Source organism: Erpetoichthys calabaricus, chromosome 9, assembly GCF_900747795.2.
Source record: "Erpetoichthys calabaricus chromosome 9, fErpCal1.3, whole genome shotgun sequence".
Lineage (NCBI taxonomy): Eukaryota > Metazoa > Chordata > Cladistia > Polypteriformes > Polypteridae > Erpetoichthys > Erpetoichthys calabaricus.
Window position 1 is genome coordinate 31,776,303 of NC_041402.2, and position 8,095 is coordinate 31,784,397.

The following is an 8,095-nucleotide window of genomic DNA, read 5'->3' on the forward strand; positions in this document are numbered from 1 at the left end:
GAAATTCACCAGAATAGCCATTTTTGTTCTTAAACATTTTTTCTGTTCTTCTTTTTGTCTGTTTTGTGGAGAAAGTTGTTTCTTAATGCCCTATCCTTTTACTAATTGCTGTTTTTTACTTTGCAAATACACTGTGTGCACAGTTATTAGGCAAGTGTGTATTTTAACCACATCATCATTTTTATGCATAAACTCTAAGCTGTACAGTATAAACTTGAATGCTTATTGGATTTAAGCACACCAAGTGATGTGTATTTGTGTAATGAGGGAGGATGTGGCCTAAGGAGATCAACACCCTATTTCAAGGTGTGCAGAATTATTAGGCAGCTTGTTTTCCTCAGGCAAAATGGCACACAAAAGAGATTTAATTGGCTCTGAAAAGGGATGCAGCACTCTTGAAATTGCTGAGATACTGGAGCGTGATCACAGAAATATCAAAGCAAATAGTCAACAGGGTCACAGGAAACATGTTGAGAAAAAAAGAAGAATCAAACATGAAGCGACCAGGAACCCGTTATCCTCTAGTGCTGTCATATTCCAGAATTGCAACCTACCTGGATTGCCCAGAAGTATAAGGTGTTCAGTGCTCAGAGACATGGCCAAGGTAAGGAAGGCTGAAACCCGACCACCACTGAACAAGACACATAAGTTGAAACGTCAAGACTGGGCCAAGAACTATCTGAAGACAGATTTTACAAAGGTTTTAGGGACTGATGAGATGAGAGTGACTCTTGACGTATGGATGGGTCCGTGGCCGGTTCAGTAACAGGCACATAGCTCCACTTCGACTCAGACACTAGCAAAGTGGAGGTGGGGTACTAGTATGGGCTGGTATTATTAAGGATAAGCTAGTTGGACCTTTTCGGGTTGATGATGGACTCAAAATCAATTCAAAAACCTACTGCCAGTTTTTAGAAGACACTTTTTTCAAGCAGTGGTAGGAGAAAAAGTCTGCATCTTTCAAGAAGACCATGATTTTTATGTAGGACACTGCTCCATCGCATGCATCGAAGTACTCCACTGCGTGGCTTGCCAGTGAAGGCCTTAAAGATGAAAGAATAATGACATGGCCCCCCTTCCTCACCTGACCTAAACCCTATGGGAAATGGGAGATTTACAGGGAAGGAAAACAGTACACCTCTCTGAACAGTGTCTGGGAGGCTATGGTTACTGCTGCAAAAAAAGTTGGTCATCAACAGATCAAGAAACTGACAGATTCCATGAATGGAAGGCTTATGACTGTTATTAAAAAGAAGGCCGCCTATATTGGTCACTGATTTTTCTTTTCAAATGTCAGAAATGTTTATTTGAAAATGTGTTTATTATTCTCACTTTAACAGATGAAAATAAACAAGTGAGATGGGAACATTTTCATTTTTTCCTTTCTTTAGTTACGTAGTAATTCTGCACACTAATAGTTGCCAAATAACTGTGCACACATACTGTATGTATTCCCCCGAGAAGGTTCACACTCACATTTCCTTTGTAAAACATTCAGGTTTCAGGTTTATTAACATTTTGGATTGACTGACTAAACTGTATATGTTCCATATTAAAATTCATCCTCAAAAATACAACTTGCCTAATAATTGTGCCACACTGTGTAGTTGTAATGTTTGCTTAGCTTTATGAATAAAAATTACATTTTACTGCTCCTAAGTATAAGCTCAGCTTTTAAGTGTGACACAGCTCACCTGAATTCTTCTGTTGGCCAGGCTTCACTGGACAACTGCAGTAGAGAGTCCAAGGGCAGCAACCCCTTTTAGTTCTTTCACTGCCAAAATGTATATAAAGACGAGCACTCTTGGGGGGACCTCATTTTATCATGGGACAGGAGTGGTGTGACCAGGCAAAGAGAAGCTGGTCCTTTAACAAAAAACCAGTTGAGATCTTATATTTTGTTTTGTTCAGTAAAATCAAGATGATAGTAATAGAATTCATGCAGCAACACTGAAATTAAAGAGCATATCATGGTTTCCTGTGCTGAGCAGCTCCTAGTAATCACAAGTTACACCATTTTGTATTTATATAGTGCCATCACTCCAATACGTTTTGGGGGACAATGCTGATAAAAAGGTGGAGTGTATTATGGACAGGCATATTTTTTTCACTACCTTACTGACTGATTGTTTTGCCATGTTAAGAAATTGTCTGAAAAATGTGGCATTAATAGGCTCATTTAAGCCTTTCTCAAAAAAGAGGCTTTTTAGTTATCCCAAGCAGAGTCTACTGTGTCTGCTTTCAAACATCATTACAGTGGCATCAGGAAGTGAGATTACAAGAAATAAAAAGGAAGAGAGAAACTTCAGGTGAATGGACGAGTCAGGCAGTCTTGCGAAGAGTCTGAGGTTTGTTCTTGGCTTGAATGGAAGTCGTAAACAGCATGTTGGGATGCAGCAGGGAATCGAAAAGGCAAAGAAGCCCGGGGTGAGTCTATGGCTTTTTTTTTTGTGTGAGACAACTAGAAAGTCATAAGAAACAAAACTTGTTTCAGATGATTGGACAGGAATGTTATTACATGCCTCTCTACCTGCAGGTTCTTTATTTTCCCGGAGAGATGGAGTGGGCGCGATTTCTCGACCGTTTTCAGAAATGCACTTCAGCCTGCAGTTGGCCTAAGACTGAGAAACTAGCACAGCTGATGAGCCATTTAAAAGGGTCAGCACTTACGTTGGTTAAATGGCTGTGAGACAGTACATGGTTGCTGGACACAAAGAGGATTTTAGACAAGGGATGCATCTCAGGTGAGGGCAAACAAGAAACAGCAACACAATTAACAACTGTATTAGACGCCCAGGATTTACATGCTGTGTCAGACATTGAATTACTGTAGTCAGAGCCATTTTGGACAGTCAGAGGCATCCTGGCATAAGGCTGTGGAGATCTGAGGAATGTCCTACAGCAGATGTGCAGTTTCTCGTAAGGAGTTCATAACCCTAATTCTTAGCTGGGGCACAAGATGATCTGGCCCATAAGGATTTTAGTGGTGACTAGATCCTGGTACACTGAGAAGATAAATAAAAATTGCAGTTCCCAATATACTTTAGGCAGCCTTGGGCTAGCACATAAACAGCAGAATGTGTACTGCAGGATGAGTACCCACATAGTTTTAGAGAAACAGACTGACGTCAGATAGCTGCAGTTCAGCATTCCATATTATTTTCATTTTTCATGTCCTTACTAGTTACTGATAAACAGGACACTAGGAGTTGGGATTCTGCTACACTTAATTTTACGAGTTCTGTTATCATTATGTGTGCTAAAGTAGCAGCAGGCACTGGGTCACAGATCTACAGGCTTTAATTAAAATGCTTTCTAAGAGTTCTAAAGGCAAAAGCTAACAGTAAACAAGGACAGAAGTCCTTCAATACAGTCAACGTATAATCAAATAGGGACCATCATATGTATTAATAAAAATCGATTCTCGTATCTCTTACAGATGAGGGACATTTTCTACATTTATGTCCAAAGAAGCTTTGCTCTGTATTATCATCCCAGCCTTAAAGGAATGACCAGGGATTGATAGAGAAGAGACAGTCCTGCACCCTCTTGTCTTTCCCATCATTTGACCACTTGACTGAATCACTAGACATCAATGAGATTCCTACAGTTTGGCAGAAGACAAATAAACATTATTAAACAACTAGCTGTGTAAGCCTGTGCTGTAAAAAGCCCGGGCTCCTAGAAACTATTGAAATCATCAGAAAAAAAATTGAAATGCAGAGTTGGCGGTTTCGTTTTGCCGACGTGCTCACCTTGTCTATCAGTGGCTAAGCGAGTTTCACTTTGACGTCAGAGTCACTTTCTTTCAGCTCCATGCTGTACCCTCGTACTTCGTTCTTCTTCTGACTCGTTAACTTGGGGCCGCCTTGCCGGCTCTTTGAGCTTTATGCTGTACCCTCGCACTTCCAGGCCAGATAGACAGACACACACACACACTTCCACGCTTAGGTGTTTATATATAAGATGTCTGAAACAAAAAAGTACAAACTGTGGCAAGCTGCCATGAAGGACCGGAGGAGGGATTACGCCTCCTCCAGACCACAAGGGGGCGACCGCCCTGGTGGCTTTGGGGACCACAGGAACTGAGCTTGGAAGCTCAACCCTGTAGGGGCCAGTGATCACCGGCCAGGGGACGCCCCAATGCCTGGAAAGCCCTGGTCCTGAGCACTTCTGCAACACCCGGAAGTGCTGGGGGGAAAACAACCAGGGACAACTGCAGTGCTTCTGGGTGCACAGCCCGTACTTCCACCACACTGTGGAGTGCCGGCGGAAGATTATCGGGAGGCACCTGGAGCACATCCGAATGATTATAAAAGGGGCCGCCTCCCTCCGTTCAGTGGCTGGAGTCGGGAGTGGAGAAGACGAGGTCTTGGAGGAGAGGAGTGGAGGTGGACCTGAGAGGAAGGCATTGGAAAGAAGGCCTGGGCTTTGGGGGAGTTTTGGGGTTGTGTGTGCACTATTGTAAATATTAGTTGTATAATAAACGTGTGGTGGTGCTTTAAACATGTCTACCTGTCTGTGTCCGGGTCAGCTTCCACAAGACATACAATTGAAAGTTCTAAGGACTTTAAGCTTGGAAATGGCTTCAGAATCATGGAGGTCTGTCGTTTTTGGAAGCTCTGGTGACTGGATTTCTTAAATAGTGGCTTCACCGGAAGGGATGGGACATCTAGGCATTGTGGGGAGAAGTGACAGCAGTTTTGTTGTCTATTTTAAAGGCAAAACAGGAAATGTAGTTACAGATAGTGTCACCTCATTATCCCTGGATTTTTACCTGCCCCTTAAACCTGGGTGGGTGTTTGACTATATGTAGATATAATGTATACAGTATATGTAGTATAATCAGAATGTATTCATACCCCATCATGTTCTGCACACTTTACTGTGTTGTAGATTTAATTTTACATTTGCCATTTTTGTTCAACAATCTACACTCATTAACCCATAATGACAAAGTGAAAACACAGGCCTTCAAATCTGTTAAAATTCAAATAGTGAAATCTCTCATTCATACAAGTATTCAGATCCTTAGCTGTGGTACTCAGGTGCATCCTGTTTGCTTTAATTCTTCTTGAGATGTCTTCAGAACGTGAGTGGAGTCCACCTGTGGCAAAATGAACTGATCTGACATCATTTAGAAAGGCACACACTTGTGTTTATAAGATCCCTCAATTTGCACTGCATGTCAAGACAAAAAACAAGCCATGAAGTTCAAGGAGCTCTCTGTAGACCTCCGTGTTCAGATTGTTGTGGTGTATAGATCAGGGCAAGAGTATGTAAGCAGCTTTGAGTGTCTTCAGGGGCACATTGGCCTTAATAAGTGTGAAATGGAAGAAGTTTGGAAACACCAGAACTCTTCCTAGTGTTGGCCATCTGGCCAAACTGAGTAATCAGGCAAGAAGTACCTTGGGCAGGGAGGTGGCAAAAACCCATAGGTCAGTATAACAGAACTTCAAAAGTCCCCTTCTGAGATGGGAGAAACTGTCAGAAGGATGACCATTTCAGCACCAATTCATCATTCAGGAGTTTATGATACAGTGGTTGGAGTTAAAGGTACTATGTATTACAACCTACTTGGAATTTGCCAGAGAGCATTTTAAAGACTTTGACAGCATAAGGAAAAAGTTTCCCTAATCTGATGAGACAAAATTTGAACGTTTTGGGCAGAACTCCAAGCACTATCTCTGGATCAGGCACTGCTCATCTCTTGCCTAATACCATCCGTATGGTGAAGAATGGTGGTGGCAGCATCAGGCAATGGGGGTACAGAGAGAGGAAGACTGGTCAGACTACTGGAAGAATGAATAAAACCACACCAAGAGAGCTCTTTGAAGAAAACCTACTCCGGAGTGCACAGACTGAGGTGACGGTTCATCTTTCAGCATGACAGTGACCCGAAGCATACAGCCAAAACAGTAGTGGAGAGGCTTTGAGATGAGTCTCTTGACTATCTGTGAGTGGCCAAGACAAAGCTCAGACTTAAACCCAATAGAACATCTGTGGAGAAACCTGAAAAATAACAGTTTACAGACGCTTTCTATCTATCTATCTATCTATCTATCTATCTATCTATCTATCTATCTATCTATCTATCTATCTATCTATCTATCTATCTATCTATCTATCTATCTATCTATCTAATCTAACCAAGTTGAAGATGTAATTACTGCCAAAGGCACCTACTTCTACAAAGGATCTGATATTGACCAAATATTGATTTGATTTAGATTTTTCTTTTGTTCGCTCACTCTGCATTTTGTAAATTGATAACAATAAACAATCATTATTTATATTTCTGAAAGCATTCTTTGTTTACAGCATTTTTTCACACCTGCCTAAAACTTTTGCACAGTACTGCATATATATATATATATATATATATATATATATACTGTATATATACAGTATATATATATATATATATATATATATATATATGGTCATCTTACTCTTGTCTTACTTGTCTTTCTCTTACTTACTTTGAGCAGATCAGCTGACCCATGAACAGAATTTTATTATAGTTTTGTATTTAAAAAAGGCTTCTTCATCACGTTACAGCGGTTAATGCTGCAGCACTCTGGTTTAGATCTTATGCCCTGTCGCTGTCTTGATGGATTTTGTACTTTCTGCCTTTGGTTTTTCTCAGAGAAATAAGTGAATATTATGTTATTATTAAAATGGCTTATTGTTGCCTGGTCTTGAAGCGTAGCCTAGTTTGGTAGAAAATGGACTGTACATTACAAGGCTAACGATTCCCTGTCTGACCCTGAGGGAGTCATTTAACCTTCCAGTGATCATGTTATAGAATTATGGCAACTGCTATAATATACCCTCGTGAGCTGTAAGCGGCACTAGATAAATGCATTAGGTAATAAATAGGTATAAACATGTGTTAAACAGTGAGCTTCAAGAGAACACATTAAATAGTATAAAGCAGAAGTTCAAAATTGTTTGCAGTCATAAAATTTGCAGATTTCAATTGGTTTAGTTTGCCTTTTTCTTCCTCGGTAGAAGATACCATCGCTTTAAATATCTACCATAAACATACATATGACTTTTACCAAATGACTTAACCATATGCTAACAGACAGACTTATGGCGTGTTCATAGTATTTTACAGCTCAGGACTAATAACTTGGGGATTTGGTGGATTTGTGCAATTTTTGAATAGCAATGCCGTCTAATGCTACTGCATGACAGAAAGCATTATGTTCCATATGATCGGTATTTAAGATGGAGGTGCATGTCCAAATTTAAAAGTTATTTTCAAAGTAAACATTTTTTTTATGGGTGGCACGGTGGCACAGTGGGTAGCGCTGCTGCCTCGCAGTTGGGAGACCTGGGGACCCGGGTTCACTTCCCAGGTCCTCCTTGCGTGGAGTTTGCATGTTCTCCCCGTGTCTGCGTGGGTTTCCGTCCAAAGACATGCAGGTTAGGTGGATTGGCGATTCTAAATTGGCCCTAGTGTGTGCTTGGTGTGTGGGTGTGTTTGTGTGTGTCCTGCGGTGGGTTGGCACCCTGCCCGGGATTGGTTCCTGCCTTGTGCCCTGTGTTGGCTGGGATTGGCTCCAGCAGACCCCCGTGACCCTGTGTTCGGATTCAGCGGGTTGGAAAATGGATGGATGGACATTTTTTTTAGCAGTCTAATTAAGAGTACCTTCCTTAGGTAGCTAGAACACTTACCGTGCTTTCATTTCTAAGACTTTTGTCTCTTGACTTTTTTTACCTTATGACTAAATTGTACAGCTTCAGGGTTAAACTTACTACTGTTAGTTTGTTTTTTCTTTTGGTTGTTTCTTTAGTTCCATTCCATTTCCTTGTCTGTTTTCCATATCACCTTCAGGTTGGGCTTTCATGCTCAATATACCTACATCTTCTTTTTTGCCTTTCCATGTCTTCTGACATTTCCAAATGGACAAACTGTTGTGACATCAATATGGCCATTGTCCTGCTTGCCTACAGAGCACATGTGTTCATTGTGGAAACTTTCACACATTACTTTAGCTACTAAAAAACTTGCAAATATGAGGAAAACTGTCAGCCTTACTGATCCCATATTACAAAGCCAAATATTGGTGTGCCATCTTTCATA